Source organism: Elephas maximus, chromosome X (genome assembly GCF_024166365.1).
Source record: "Elephas maximus indicus isolate mEleMax1 chromosome X, mEleMax1 primary haplotype, whole genome shotgun sequence".
In the NCBI taxonomy this organism is placed as follows: Eukaryota; Metazoa; Chordata; class Mammalia; order Proboscidea; family Elephantidae; genus Elephas; species Elephas maximus.
In genome coordinates, this window is record NC_064846.1 from 159,488,754 (window position 1) to 159,502,175 (window position 13,422).

Here is a 13,422-nt window from a genome sequence, read left to right on the forward strand (position 1 = left end):
GGGAGAGAGGCCACAGAGGTGCAGGTTCAGATGACTCGGCTCTGGAAGGGCTTTGAGGGCCAAGCCAGGAAAGTTGGACCATGAGTTCCAGGCAGTGGGGCCTCAAAGACTGAAAGGGCTACGTTCACCTGGCATCCACCACATTTGTGCTCTCATCTGCACAAGGCTGGCTGGCCCACGGGACCCTCAGCAAGCTCTTGCCCCTAAGTAGCGGTGACCTCCAAACCCCCCACCCTCAATTTCCAGAACCCTTGGACCACGAGATCTGCCTCTGGTCGGCCCTGTGCGTTCTTTCCTTCCGGGCGGGCGGGCATTAGGGAGCGCAGGCACTCAGGTCAGAGCGGCCGAGGTACGAACGACCGGCAGGGGGCGCAAGCGCTCCGGTCGAAGTGCCGCAGGGGCGAGGGCACCCTCACGCCGAAGGAGTTCAGAGCAGGGAGATAGGCGGGAGAGTCGGCAGAGCGCGAAGCCGCAGTCGGTGGGCGGGGCCAATGGGGCGGGGCGAGGCGGTTCCGGAAGGAAGTAGTTCCGGGTCTCGCGGCCCCGCTGAGGTTTCTGTGGTGCGGCTTCTGTGAGAGGTGGCGTCGGCGGTGTGAGGGGCGAGGCCGTAGGGGCCGGCGTCGGCGTGGTCGGCGGCGGCTTTAGCCCGGACTCCGCGGCCGGGTAAGCGGCCCACGGGGCGGGCGAGAAGAAAAAGCCCCGGGCTGCCGAGAGGGCGTGTCTGCCGCCCGGGAGGGGAGTTTCTCCGTGTGGTGGGTGGGGTCGCGAGGCGGACGCGGCGGCCCCACGCCGGTTCTCCGGTGATCGCTCTCCTGCGCCTCTGAGGCGGCTCGGCCGGCCCCTTCCTTCAGGCTCGGCCACCCGGGCACCTGCAGCCGCGGCCCCGATCCTCCCTTGTCGTCGGGGAGGCTGTGGCTCCGGCGTCTCCGAGCGTGTGTCATGGCGGGGGAGTGCGGCGCGGTGTTCGGGAACGGTGCCCTTGTCCCTGAGGCGGCCCCTGCCGCGTCGCCTGCGGGACCTGAGCCGAGGAGCCCGCGCTTTGTCCTTCTCCCGAGGCGCTCCTGCCGCCCAGCGGGACCTTCGTCTGGGAACGTCGAGAATGCGTGATGAAAGCTGCCTTTTATCCTGCATTGCCAAGTACAACTTGTGTTTTTAAAAACATCTGCTGAAAAATCGGCGCTTCTTTAGGGTGTGCAAGAAAACTGGGCCAATCGGTGGGTCGGGAGGGAAACCTATCCCCCTAAGTATTTCCTGCTGAGGTGCTTTTAGAGCTGCCTCTTAGGCGATTGCTTTTCTTTTCTGGAGCAAATTAGAAACTACAGGTAGACATCAGGAAGGTCCCCCTCAGGCTTCCGGCCAGGCTACTTTACATCCTTTTTCTCAATGTGAATAGGTAGGAATTAAAGGCTAGAATTTGAAAAAGAAAAGGTTTTAGTATCGATTCGTAATGCACCATTATTTCTCAATGGTATTTTAATAGTAATGGTGAAATAATTTTTAAATGAGATTTTAGTAGCGCGGTTACTAAAATTTTCTTTTCAAAGCCCTGCTGTTTTCACCTCTCCCAAACCTTTAAAACGTCGTATTAGAAAGGTAAGCAATTTACATGCAAAATTTCTAAAATATACGAAATACAATGAAGAAAATAGTGTTTCACCACTCCAAGTAATTGTTGGTATGGTGTATACTGGGTATACACCTCTAGTCTTTTTCTTTGCAGAGATGAATACACGGATTCTGTTTTTGTAACCACTTTTTTTCTGACTACTATGTGGTTGTAATAATTTATTTAATTGGATATTCCCAGATTTTCTCGGCTTAAACACACTGTTGGATAAATGCAGATGAAGCGTGTGCATTTCCACCATTACTTAATATCCATTCCTAGATGATGGAATTGCTGGGCAGAGTATGCACATAAAGGTTTGTGTGTGTGTGTGTTTAATGTGAGTTGCTCAATTTCCCTTTGGAAAAGATGTGCCATTTTGCACTCCCACCAACAATCCGTGAGTATCCTTCCCCCACCTTAGCAAAAAGCAAAATTTACGGATTTTCTATAGGCGCACTTTTGGGCCATTTATGCTTTTCTTTCCAACCAAGTACAGGTATCCTACTCTAGTTCTCACCTGTTTTCTTATTTGTTGTTCGCAATTCAGCTTCTTTTATTTTACCTTTACCAGTTTAGTCAAGACTATGAAATTGATTTAGTGAGGCAAAGGCATAATAGATGAACAGGAGATTTAAAGTCAGCGCTTCCTTGAATTCCAGTATATCTGATTACCTTGGACAAGTTACTTTTCTAAGTGAATTAGAGATTATCATACATTTGTTTTACCTTTCTTATCGGATGGTGTTTAAGGTCGAATTAAACATTTGTAAAAAGTACATTTAAACATACATTTACTGCTGTCGCCATCTTGTAAAAATTTCAGAGCACAGAACCATCTTGAGATTCATAAAATCCGTAAAGTACATTTCTGAATTCAAAACGGTATTCTGTAATACATTTTGCCCCTACACACTTTAACTCTTTAAAGTTTTATACTGCTGCCCTGGATTATATTCAAAATGATAGAGAGTTATGTAATTGGATGAATGGATGAATTTGCACAAATGTTGAAGGAGCAAATATTTAGAAGCGCTATTAGGACCTGAAGGGGACATATAGAAAATGAAATAAAACACAATCCTTGGTCTCATGATAAATAAAACCTAGTCTTTGTGCCCTATGGGCTACAGACTGCCCAGGCAATGGGAGGGCATAAAAGGCTGCTTTCCAAATTTAGACGTGGTGCAGAATGTCAACTATTCTCAAGTATACTAAAGTCTAATTCTGCCAGCTGAGCATCTGAGCAAATGATCAGGCATTCTCCACCGGGTCATCTTTCTGAAGGTAGGGCTTACAGGGTAGGGAACTTAGTATTGGGAGTCAGAGAACCTGGATTCTAGGTTCAGGTCCTCTGCTTGGGGCAGATTGGTTAACCTTTCTGAGGCTTGGTTTCTTCACCTATGAAGTGAAGGTAATTCCAGCTTCCTTCAAGGCTTGTTATGAGGATTAAATGAGATAGTATTTGTGAAACACTTAGTAAACCAGGAGGTACTGGCATTCATGTGATCAACCTTATCCAGTGAAGACAGATTCTCCAGGAAAGAAACTAGGTTTTTCCAACTTTGTATTTCCAGCCCCTAGCAATTATTGGCATATAGCAATCTTGCAAAATTAACATCAAATGTGACTGTTAATAAAAATTCTGTTTGGAACAATGAAGAAGGTAATATGTAAGAGTGGAATATTGGGGAAAATTGACAACTTTATTTGGAGTTAATGTTAAGGAATCAGGGGAAACATTGAACTATTTGGACCTAGACTCATCTCTGCTGTGACTCTCATTCTACTTTATATCCCTCCTTATCAGCAAACCTTCTCCTTAGACCTCTTATCACCCTCCTCCAGCCAATACCCTGTTTCTCTCCTCCGCTTCCCAGCCAGACTATTGAAGGAGTCCTCTACTGTATAAATGGCTTTCTTAGTTTCCTGACCTTCCACTCAGTCCTTGAGCCATGCATTAACAGATTTTCTTCCTTTTATTTGACCTCTATGCAGCATTTGCTGTGAGTGTCCCTCCAAACATCCTTCTTCAGTTTCTGAGATTCTACACCACAGGGTTCCCTCCGCCTTCACAGACTGTTCCCTTTCGGAGAGTGTTGTTTGTAATCTTCCTGGATGGTTGGTGTTCTTACAGGCTGATCCTTCTCGTGCTATACACTTATCTCTGGAATAATTTATAGAGCATTGAGGCTTTCTGGTGTTCGAAGGTTTGGTAGAATTCCCTTGTGAAACTGTCTGGGCCTGATGCTTTTTTATGGGCTATTTCCTTATATTTATTATGTTACTTGTAATATAATATTTAAGTGTTTATAATATATAATATCATACTGTAATAGTTCCTTAATCTGTTTCTTCTATGGAAATTGGTCTCTTTAAGTTTTCTAACAAATGGGATCAATATTGGTAATTTGTATTTCTCTAGGTAATTATCCTTTTCATATGGGTTTTCAAATTTGCATACACCTCTACAAAGTAATCACTCAGGCATTTAAAATTATTCTTCTATTTCACTGGTTATTTCTCCCTTGTCGTTTCTTACTTTGTATATTTGTGCTTTCTTCCCTTTTTTCTTGATCATATTATGTAGTGGTTTATCTATTTTATTAATTTTTTCAAAAATAACAGAATTTTAAGTTATTCATTAGATTTATTTTTCTCTTTTCATTAGTTTCTACTTTTATCTTTATTATTTCGTTTTATGTGCTTTCTTTTGGTTTACTTTGTTATTTTTTAGTTTTTTGAACTTGGAATTTGATTTATTTTTATTCTTTCATTTTTATTGATAAATACGTTTAATGTAATGGATTGTCTTCTTATCAGTGCTTTAAATGCATTCCATAGAATCTGATATATAGTATTTTCACTGTCACTATTTCTTTAAAAATCTATAATTTCAGTTATAGAATACCCAGGAGTTGTTTAATAAGAGGTTTTTAAATTTCTGGATGAAAGGGCCTTTCTGCTTTTTATTTTTGTTAATAAATTCTAGTTTCATTGCATTATGATCAGAAAGTGTTGTTTGTAATATTTCTACTTCAAGGAAGTTCCCAAAACCAAAACCCACTGCCGAAATGGGTTTTCAAGGAAGTCACTGATGTTTTATTTGTGTCCTAATGTATGATCATTTTTGGTAAGTGTGATTTGGACACTTGAGAATAATGTGTGTTCTCTAGTATCAAGGTGGAGAGTTTGATAAATATCCATAAGATCTACCTTCTTGATTATGTTGTTTTGGTCATCTGTCTCCTTATTTTTTGGTCCACCTTATCTGTCTTGTCCTAAGAGGTATATTAAAGACTCCTATTTTGGGGGTTTTTATTATTATTATTATTACTGTATTTTTTATCTATGTCTTCTTGGATCTCTTATAATTTTTGTTTCATTATGGTGGTTGGAAACCCTGGTGGTGTAGTGGTTAAGTGCTACAGCTGCTAACCAAAGGGTCGGCAGTTCAAATCCGCCAGGTGCTCCTTGGAAACTCTATGGGGCAGTTCTACTCTGTCCTGTAGGGTTGCTATGAGTAGGAATCGACTCAACGGCACTGGGTTTGGTTTGGTTTTGTTTAACGGTGGTTACTGTGTTATATATAAAAAAAAGTCATATAAATATGTATATTCATATATGTTATATCTTGTCTTCATTGTGGATTGTAAGTTTTAGCATTAAAAATTTGTCACAGTTAATACTTTGGGGCTTTGAATTCTACTGATACCAGGATTGCCACTCCTGCTCTTTTTTATTCCTTTTGCCTGGTATACTTTTGTCCATCTTTTTATTTGTAGCGTTTCTGAATTGCTTTGTATAATATGTATGTTTTGTTACGTTTGCTGCTTATTTTTCTATGAGATGTGTACTTTTTGCTCTTTTTTTAAAAAATTGGGGGGATGTATTTAGGAAGGTTTGTATTTTTGTTCTAGTGGTTACCTTTGTACTTACCCCTTTTTTAATGTCCATACTCCCGTTTTCTTATTTAACCTTTGTGTGTGTGTACGTGTGTGAGGGAGAGAGAGGGAGAAATCCACTGTATTTGTCTAATCAAAGTAGGGTAGCAGTGCTATTTGCTTTCAGCTCTTTACTGAAGAATGGTGGTAACACCCATCCCCTATGGCCAAGAGAATCATCCATGCTCTGGTCTACTCACATATGGCTTCCTCTTCTCTCCCATCTGCTGATCACTCTTTTATCCTGTGGGCTCTAACCTGGTGCAGTTCTGTGCTCGGAGTATGGCAGCTTTGTTGCAAGGGCTTTCCTGGGTAATTCTTACTCTTTGTATTTGTAATTGCTGAGTTCACATTTAGTATGGAATCTTTCAGTTGATTTTTTTTGTTTCTGGTAACAGCTTTATTGATGTATAAATTCACATACCATAGAATTCGTTCATTCATTTAAAGTGTGCAAGTCAGTAGTTTTTAGTATATTTCAAGGTTCATCCATGTTGCAGCATGTATTAGTACTTCATTCCTTTTTATGGCTGAGTAATAGTCCATTGTATAGATATAAAGGATTCCTGGCAGCACAGTGGTTAAGCGCTCAGCTAACTGAAAGGTCAGTGGTTCTAACCCACCAGCTGCTCTAAGGGAGAAAGATGTGGCTGTCTGCTTCCCTAAAGATTTACAGCCTTGGAAACCCTATGGGGCTGTTCTGCCCTTTCCTATAGGGTTTGCTATGAGTGGGAATCAACAACAGCGGGTTTGGTTTCGTTTTCTGGTATGGATATACCACATTTTGTTTATCGCTTCAACAACTGATTTGCATTTGGGTTGTTTCTACTTTTTGGCTATTATGAATAATGCTTCTACGAGCATTTGTGTACAAGTTTTTGTGTAGACATATGTTTTCATTTCTTTTGGGTATATGCCTGGGAATGGAACTGCTGGGTCATATGATAAGTTTTACGTTTAACAATTTGAAGAATTGCTAGACTGTTTTCCAAAATGGCTATACCATTTTACATTCCTGCCAGCAGTGCATGAGGGTTCCAATTTCTCTAGATCCTCACCAACACTTGTTATTATCTTTCTTTTTTATTATTGTCATCCTAGTGGGTGTGAAGTAGTATCTTGTGGTTTTGATTTGCTATTTCCCTGATGGATATTGATGTTTGAGTATCTTTTATGTGCTTATTGGCCATTAGAAATTTTTTTTTAGGAGAAATATTTATTCATGTCCTTTGCTGATTTTTAAATTGGTTTAAATGTTTTTTTTTTTTATTGTTGAGTTGTAAGAGTTATATATTTTAGACACTACTCCCTTGTCAGATATATGATTTGCAAAGATTTTCTTCCATTCTGTGGGCTGTCTTTTCACTTTTTCTGTGGTATCCTTGTAGCACAGACATTTTTTATTTTGATGATGCCCAGTTTATCAATTTTTTCTTTCGTTGCTTGTGGTTTTGGTGTCATATCTAAGAAACCATTGCCAAATCCAAGGTCACAAAGATTTATTCCTGTGTTTTCTTCTAAGAGTTTTATAGTTTTAACTCTTATATTTAGGTCTTTGATCAATTTTTTGAGTTAGTTTTTATATATGAGTCCAACTGTATTATTTTGCACGTGAGTATCCAGTTGTCCCAGCACCATTTGTTGACTTATTTAACTTTTTAATATCTGGGTTATCATGGTGTTATTTTCCTCTGTTTTCTTCCTCTGTTTTTTAGTTGCAATATTTCTACTTTGTCACAGTGTGCAAGAATTTTACATTAGTTTTGAACCCTCATCCTCATCTTTCTTTTAGTCTTATATGTACATTTACATATTTTAAAATGTTCACTGTCAGTTCTGTTGCTAAAGTTTTCCCAGTCATCATTTGATTGGATGAAGTTCATCCTCTAGTAGATTCCTCGGGAAGGGCTAGTGAGTAGAGAATTCCTTGAATTCTCGTATGTTGAAAACCTTTTTTTATCACCTTGGCATTTGAAGAACAGTTCTGCTGATATAAATTCTTTAGTTCACACTTACTTTCTCCGAGTTTTTTTTTTTTTTTTTAAATGCTGTGCTTTGTTGGTTTTGTTGCTGTGCTTTGTTTGTTTTGAAAAATCTGATGCTGGTCTAATTCTTTTGGATTTGTAAGTTATTCTTTTTGCCTGGTCATCTTAAAGATTTTATTTTTATTTTTGAAATCAAATACTTTTTAGTAGGAGATACCTCAGAGTTGATTGTCCTGAATTAATTTTCCCAGGTACCTGGTGAGCCCTTCAGTATGCAGATTCAGATATTTTCTACTTCTGGAAGTTTTCTTGAATTGATAGTTTTAAATTTAGTTCAATTCTATTGTTTAGTTTTTCTTCTCCAGGGACTATAATAATGACAAATATCATTCCTTTTTTGCATGTCTTCTATTTCCACTACTATCTCTTTGACCCTTTTTACGCCGCTCTCTGTCGTTAACATCGTTTTCATTTTCTTCGTGGTTTTCCAGCCTTGCTTCGATGCCCCTTAATTAAGTTTTCATATGAGTCTTTTCTTCCTTGGGCATCTTGTAATTTATTCTCTATTTTTTTTTTAATTAACTTTTATTAAGCTTCAAGTGAACTACGTTTACAAATCCAATCAGTCTGTCACATATAAGTTTACATACATCTTACTCCCTACTCCCACTTGCTCTCCCGCATTGAGTCAGCCCTTTTAGTCTCTCCTTTCGTGACAATTTTGCCAGCTTCCCTTTCTCTCTATCCTCCCATCCCCCCTCCAGACAAGAGTTGCCAACACACTCTCAAGTGTCCACCTGATTTAATTAGCTCACTCTTCATCAGCATCTCTCTCCCCCCCGCTGACCAGTCCCTTTCATGTCTGATGAGTTGTCTTCAGGGATGGTTTCTGTCCTGTGCCAACAGAAGGTCTGGGGAGCATTGCCGCCGGGATTCCTCTAGTCTCAGTCAGACCATTAAGTATGGTCTTTTTATGAGAATTTGGGGTCTGCATCCCACTGATCTCCTGCTCCCTCAGGGGTTCTCTGGTATGCTCCCTGTCAGGGCAGTCATCGATTGTGGCCGGGCACCAACTAGTTCTTCTGGTCTCAGGATGATGTAGGTCTCTGGTTCATGTGGCCCTTTCTGTCTCTTGGGCTCTTAGTTGTCGTGTGACCTTGCTGTTCTTCATTCTCCTTTGCTCCAGGTGGGTTGAGACCAATTGATGCATCTTAGATGGCCGCTTGTTAGCATTTAAGACCCCAGACGCCAATTTCAAAGTGGGATGCAGAATGTTTTCATAACAGAATTATTTTGCCAATTGACTTAGAAGTCCCCTCAAACCATGTTCCCCAGACCCCTGCCCCTGCTCCGCTGACCTTTGAAGCATTCATTTTATCCCGGAAACTTCTTTGCTTTTGGTCCAGTCCAGTTGAGCTGACATTCCATGTATTGAGTGTTGTCTTTCCCTTCACCCAAAGCAGTTCTTATCTACTGATTAATCCATAAAAAACCCTCTCCCTCCCTCCCTCCCCCCTTCGTAACCACAAAAGTATGTGTTCTTCTCGGTTTTTACTATTTCTCAAGATCTTATAATAGTGGTCTTATACAATATTTGTCCTTTTGCCTCTGACTAATTTCGCTCAGCATAATGCCTTCCAGGTTCCTCCATGTTATGAAATGTTTCACAGATTCGTCAGTGTTCTTTATCGATGCGTAGTATTCCATTGTGTGAATATACCACAATTTATTTACCCATTCATCCGTTGATGGACACCTTGGTTGCTTCCAACTTTTTGCTATTGTAAACAGAGCTGCAATAAACATGGGTGTGCATATATCTGTTTGTGTGAAGGCTCTTGTTTCTCTAGGGTATATTCCGAGGAGTGGGATTTCTGGGTTGTATGGTAGTACTATTTCTAACTGTTTAAGATAACGCCAGATAGATTTCCAAAGTGGTTATACCATTTTACATTCCCACCAGCAGTGTATAAGAGTTCCAATCTCTCCGCAGCCTCTCCAACATTTATTATTTTGTGTTTTTTTGATTAATGCCAGCCTTGTTGGAGTGAGATGGAATCTCATCGTAGTTTTAATTTGCATTTCTCTAATGGCTAATGATCAAGAGCATTTTCTCATGTGTCTGTTAGCTGCCTGAATATCTTCTTTAGTGAAATGTGTGTTCATATCCTTTGCCCACTTCTTGATTGGGTTGTTTGTCTTTTTGCGGTTGAGTTTTGACAGGATCATGTAGATTTTAGAGATCAGGTGCTGGTCTGAGATGTCATAGCTGAAAATTCTTTCCCAGTCTGTAGGTGGTCTTTTTACTCTTTTGGTGAAGTCTTTAGATGAGCATAGGTGTTTGATTTTTAGGAGCTCCCAGTTATCTGGTTTCTCTTCATCCTTTTTGGTAATGTTTTGTATTCTGTTTATGCCTTGTATTAGGGCTCCTAGGGTTGTCCCTATTTTTTCTCCCATGATCTTTATCGTTTTAGTCTTTATGTTTAGGTCTTTGATCCACTTGGAGTTAGTTTTTCTGCATGGTGTGAGGTATGGGTCCTGTTTCATTCTTTTGCAAATGGATATCCAGTTATGCCAGCACCATTTGTTAAAAAGACTATCATTTCCCCAATTAACTGACACTGGGCCTTTGTCAAATATCAGCTGCTCATACATGGATGGATTTATATCTGGGTTCTCAATTCTGTTCCACTGGTCTATGTGTCTGTTGTTGTACCAGTACCAGGCTGTTTTGACTACTGTGGCTGTATAATAGGTTCTGAAATCAGGTAGAGTGAGGCCTCCCACTTTCTTCTTCTTTTTCAGTAATGCTTTGCTTATCCGGGGCTTCTTTCCCTTCCATATGAAATTGGTGATTTGTTTCTCTATTCCCTTAAAATATGACATTGGAATTTGGATCGGAAGTGCGTTATATGTATAGATGGCTTTTGGTAGAATAGACATTTTTACTATGTTAAGTCTTCCTATCCATGAGCAAGGTATGTTTTTCCACTTAAGTATGTCCTTTTGAATTTCTTGTAGTAGAGCTTTGTAGTTTTCTTTGTATAGGTCTTTTACATCCTTGGTAAGATTTATTCCTAAGTATTTTATCTTCTTGGGGGCTACTGTGAATGGTATTGATTTGGTTATTTCCTCTTCGGTGTTCTTTTTGTTGATGTGGAGGAATCCAAGTGATTTTTGTATGTTTATCTTATAACCTGAGACTCTGCCAAACTCTTCTATTAGTTTCAGTAGTTTTCTGGAGGATTCCTTAGGGTTTTCTGTGTATAAGATCATGTCATCTGCAAATAGTGATAACTTTACTTCCTCCTTGCCAATCCGGATGCCCTTTATTTCTTTGTCTAGCCTAATTGCTCTGGCTAGGACTTCTAGCACAATGTTGAATAAGAGCAGTGATAAAGGGCATCCTTGTCTGGTTCCCGTTCTCAAGGGAAATGCTTTCAGGTTCTCTCCATTTAGAGTGATATTGGCTGTTGGCTTTGCATAGATGCCCTTTATTATGTTGAGGAATTTTCCTTCAATTCCTATTTTGGTGAGAGTTTTTATCATAAATGGGTGTTGGACTTTGTCAAATGCCTTTTCTGCATCAATTGATAAGATCATGTGGTTTTTATCTTTTGTTTTATTTATGTGATGGATTACATTAATGGTTTTTCTGATATTAAACCATTCTTGCATACCTGGTATAAATCCCACCTGATCGTGGTGAATTATTTTTTTGATGTGTTGTTGGATTCTATTGGCTAGAATTTTGTTGAGGATTTTTGCATCTATGTTCATGAGGGATATAGGTCTGTAATTTTCTTTTTTTGTAATGTCTTTACCTGGTTTTGGTATCAGGGAGATGGTGGCTTCATAGAATGAGTTGGGTAGTATTCCATCATTTTCTATGCTTTGAAATACCTTCAGTAGTAGTGGTGTTAACTCTTCTGTGAAAGTTTGGTAGAGCTCTGCCGTGAAGCCGTCCGGGCCAGGGCTTTTTTTTGTTGGGAGTTTTTTGATTACCGTTTCAATCTCTTTTTTTGTTATGGGTCTATTTAGTTGTTCTACTTCTGAATGTGTTAGTTTAGGTAGGTAGTGTTTTTCCAGGAATTCATCCATTTCTTCTAGGTTTGTAAATTTGTTGGAGTACAATTTTTCGTAATAATCTGATATGATTCTTTTAACTTCAGTTGGGTCTGTTGTGATGTGGCCCTTCTCGTTTCTTATTCGGGTTATTTGTTTCCTTTCCTGTATTTCTTTAGTCAGTCTAGCCAATGGTTTATCAATTTTGTTAATTTTTTCAAAGAACCAGCTTTTGGCTTTGTTAATTCTTTCAATTGTTTTTCTGTTCTCTAATTCATTTAGTTCAGCTCTAATTTTTATTCTTTGTTTTCTTCTGGGGCCTGATGGATTCTTTTGTTGCTCACTTTCTGTTTGTTCAAGTTGTAGGGACAGTTCTCTGATTTTGGCTCTTTCTTCTTTTTGTATGTGTGCATTTATCGATATAAATTGGCCTCTGAGCACTGCTTTTGCTGTGTCCCAGAGGTTTTGATAGGAAGTGTTTTCATTCTCGTTGCATTCTATGAATTTCCTTATTCCCTCCTTGATGTCTTCTATAACCCAGTCTTTTTTCAGGAGGGTATTGTTCAGTTTCCAAGTATTTGCTTTCTTTTCCCTAGTTTTTCTGTTATTGATTTCTAGTTTTATCGCCTTGTGGTCTGAGAAGATGCTTTGTAATATTTCGATGTTTTGGATTCTGCAAAGGTTTGTTTTATGACCTAATATGTGGTCTATTCTAGAGAATGTTCCATGTGCGCTAGAAAAAAAAGTATACTTTGCAGCAGTTGGGTGGAGAGTTCTGTATAAGTCAACGAGGTCAAGTTGGTTGATTGTAGTAAGTAGGTCTTCCATGTCTCTATTGAGCTTCTTACTGGATGTCCTGTCCTTCTCCGAAAAGTGGTGTGTTGAAGTCTCCTACTATAATTGTGGAGGTGTCTATCTCACTTTTCAGTTCTGTTAAAATTTGATTTATGTATCTTGCAGCCCTGTCATTGGGTGCATAAATATTTAATATGGTTATGTCTTCCTGATCCATTGTCCCTTTTATCATTATATAGTGTCTTTCTTTATCCTTTGTGGTGGATTTAAGTCTAAAGTCTATTTTGTCAGAAATTAATATTGCTACTCCTCTTCTTTTTTGCTTATTGTTTACTTGATATATTTTTTTCCATCCTTTGAGTTTTAGTTTGTTTGTGTCTCTAAATCTAAGGTGTGTGTCTTGTAGGCAGCATATAGATGGATCGTGTTTCTTTATCCAGTCCGTGACTCTCTGTCTCTTTATTGGTGCATTTAGTCCATTTACATTCAGCATAATTATAGATAAATAAGTTTTTAGTGCTGTCATTTTGATGCCTTTTCATGTGTGTTGTTGGCCATTTCATTTTTGCACATACTTTTTTGTGCTGAGACGTTTTTCTTAGTAAATTGTGAGATCCTCATTTTCATAGTGTTTGACTTTATGTTAGTTGAGTTGTTACGTTTTTCTTGGCTTTTATCTTGAGTTATGGAGTTGTTGTACCTTTTTGTGGTTACCTTATTATTTACCCCTATTTTTCTAAGTAAAAACGTAACTTGTAATGTTCTATATCGCCTTGTATCACTCTCCATCTGGCAGTTCAATGCCTCCTGTATTTAGTCCCTCTTTTTGATTATTGTGATCTTTTACCTATTGACTTCCATGATTCCCTGTTATGTGTATTATTTTATTTATTTATTTATTTTAATTAATCTTAATTTGTTTGTTTTTGTGATTTCCCTATTTGATTTGATATCAGGACGTTCTGTTTTGTGACCTTGTATTGTGCTGGTACCTGATATTATTGGTTTTCAGACCAAACAATATCCT

At 39.2% G+C, this 13,422-nt stretch overlaps 1 protein-coding gene across 4 annotated transcripts in view; it reads left to right on the forward strand.

The window, feature by feature from the left end:
• The first annotated feature begins 506 nt into the window (after positions 1-506).
• Positions 507-13,422, forward strand: part of BCLAF3 (BCLAF1 and THRAP3 family member 3) — a 61,845-nt gene continuing 48,929 nt past the window's right edge. For all 4 annotated transcript variants that reach the window (XR_007515813.1, XM_049871940.1, XM_049871942.1 and 1 more), the window contains exon 1: positions 507-663. The gene's annotated coding sequence lies outside the window, so the exon portion shown is untranslated. The remainder of the gene's footprint in view (positions 664-13,422) is intronic.